General features: G+C 30.2%; 1 non-coding gene across 1 annotated transcript; it reads left to right on the top strand.

Moving 5' to 3' along the window:
• The first annotated feature begins 215 nt into the window (after positions 1-215).
• On the top strand, positions 216-356 carry LOC142870242 (U4 spliceosomal RNA). Its single transcript, XR_012918679.1, has one exon. It is a non-coding gene; the product is annotated as a U4 spliceosomal RNA (small nuclear RNA).
• Positions 357-2,741: the final 2,385 nt, after the last annotated feature.

Raw genomic sequence — 2,741 nt, 5'->3', positions numbered from 1 at the left:
TGAGGTATGCTTTTATAGAATAAGATTTACAAGTCAGAAATTTAGGAATATGATCTAAGCTGGAGTCCTAGATTTCAGAATGATTTTATAAATAGCCATGAGAATGATGATATCATCCCATGTGATTGTGCTGAGCAGTGGTTCTCCCCAGTTATGCCTTGTAGAGAAGGCTTAAAAAATAAGAATAAATGGAGTTTTTAAAAAATTTCTCTTGCAACTTTGTGCAGTGGCAATATCACAGCCAATGAGGTTTATCTAAGGAGCGATTATTGCTCATTGAAAACTTTTCCCAATACTCCACCATGACGACTTGAAATATAGTCAGCATTGGCAATTTTTGACAATCTCTGCAGAGATTGAACTTAAAAACAAATAAAGTAAAAAAATTCTCCTTGTCACAATGATTAGAATAGGACGTTTATATCCTTTAACCAAGTATGCCACTGTGTCAAGGGAATGAAGAACAACAAGCATCATTCATGATTATTATAAAATTTCATTTAGGAGGAATAAATTCCAGAGATCTATCACATACAACATGGTGACTATAGTTAATAGCATATTGCATACCTGAGAATTTCTGAGAGTAGATTTTACATGTTTTTATCACAAAAAAATAAGTATGAGAGGTAATCATGTTAATTAGCTTGATTTTGCCATTCCACAATGTATAGATATTTCAAAACATCACATTGTACACCATACATATATATAATATTTATGTATCAATTCTAAATAATCATACATTTTTTTAAAAAAGTGAAATAGTGTTAGTTCACAAATCATATCAACTTATGTAATGAACATCAGTGTGCTTACTGACTATATTCCTTTTCTGAAGAACTCGCAACATTCTATATCATTTCTTTGGGTTATAAATAACAATATTACTTGTTTTTGTTTGTACAATAGTAAGTCTTATTATTAACAGGGTAATTATTAAAATGCTGATTCTGATAATTTTCTTGAAATAATAAATTTTCCTCAAATAATCTGAAAAGAAACAGAGAGAACTTTTTGATTTTATTTAGTGGGCATAGGTCAAACATAAAATATATCCTGCTAGACAGTAATGTTGGTGAAAATATATTTATAATTGTCTGAGCTTAGGACCCAATTCATTTTGAATATAAATACAAAATTTATTTTGTAACATTTTAATATGCATTCTGTTTTCCAGAAATGAAATTTTGTATAATAGAAAACATTTTATTTAGTTCTGTTTGAATATTTACTAAGAGTTATTTACTATTTGGGGATATGAAAATGTGTAAATAGATGATATTTAAGTTACTAAGAGCATACATCTATATCAATTAGAAATTGTAGCTGTTATCACATAAATATGACACAGATTTGGAACTTCTTTTGATAGACTTAGAAATGTTGAAAGTACAATGATAAAGATTAATTGGAGATTACTACCATGATTTTCTCTTATACCTGAGTTTCCTATTGTATTCAATTTGAATATGATACTCTCCACAGGGGTTTCATCCATGACTTCTCTGTAAAATCCTATGTTACTGTTTCTTTTTCCAAGACATTCGTTATCACCCTCTTTCTATCAAAGAGTATCATCTTCAAGTCATTTCAAGTACTGGAAACTGAATTTGAGACAAGCAGTATGTCGTCTGTGATAATTTATTACTTCATTCCGTATCATATAATAGGGAATTATTTTAGCACTAAATATCAGATTTCCTCATTTTATCCTATCAGATGATCTGTAATTTATATTCATATGCTATTTCTACTGAAATTAAGGATATATTCTTTTTTAAACATCATGGACAAATTAGTCTGGTTTGTATTTATGTTTCTTAACATTATTTTCAATCTATCCAGTATCTAGCCATATATCTAATTTTTTATTTCCCACACTTCTTGATCACAATGTCTTCTCCTCATTTTAATTATCTTAAATTCAAATATTTGCATTGTTGCCACATAAACTCTTTAACCCCCATGATCCACTTTTTGACATATATTGCCAGCTTTTTTTTCAAAATCTTAACTGGTCAAACTATATTTTTCTTGTCTTTCAATGACTACATTTATAAATAGGAAGTTATTTTTAAACAGTCTATCTTGTAAACAAGCATTAAGAGATATAATTCATCCTTAGTGATGGAGACATTTTCTAAAATTTTATTTCCTTGGCAATTTTCAGGAAACCATGCATACACATTTGAATTTTCACTTTTTGAAAGTCTTGTTATTATATGAACAAGTGATTAATGACAACCCTAAGAGACTATAAATAAAAATATTATCACAGTGGAATGGAGTTTTATTGGTCACTGTTCAAAGAGATAATTTTATTCTGTCGGATCAAATCTCATCTTCCAAATGCCATTTTCTATAAAAGCTCATTTTTTCGCTGTCTCTTGGACTGTGTGGGCACCAACCATTTCTACTATAAATACTAGAGGAACAGTATGATTTGGGGGAGGGTTGCTCTAATAGAAAGCCTGTTCTTTCTTTAAGGGTCAGAGAAATAAATGGTAATCCCAATCCCATGAAGGAGAACACGCACAGGTAAGATGACATAGATAACAAATTAGCATTTAAAATCACATTATGTAGTTACGAATGAGTTTTCCCCTCCTGTCTGCTACTTGCGCTGTAAAATAAGTTACACGTGGACTATGTCTTGCTCTCTGCTTTGTTCTCAGCCCTTAGAACTGTGTCTGGTGCATGACAGGAACCAAATAAACGTGTGTTTGAATGATAACGAT

This window comes from Microcebus murinus, chromosome 3, assembly GCF_040939455.1.
Source record: "Microcebus murinus isolate Inina chromosome 3, M.murinus_Inina_mat1.0, whole genome shotgun sequence".
NCBI classification, from domain to species: Eukaryota; Metazoa; Chordata; class Mammalia; order Primates; family Cheirogaleidae; genus Microcebus; species Microcebus murinus.
Note: the sequence above shows the minus strand (reverse complement) of the source record. Positions and strands in the feature narration are given on the sequence as shown.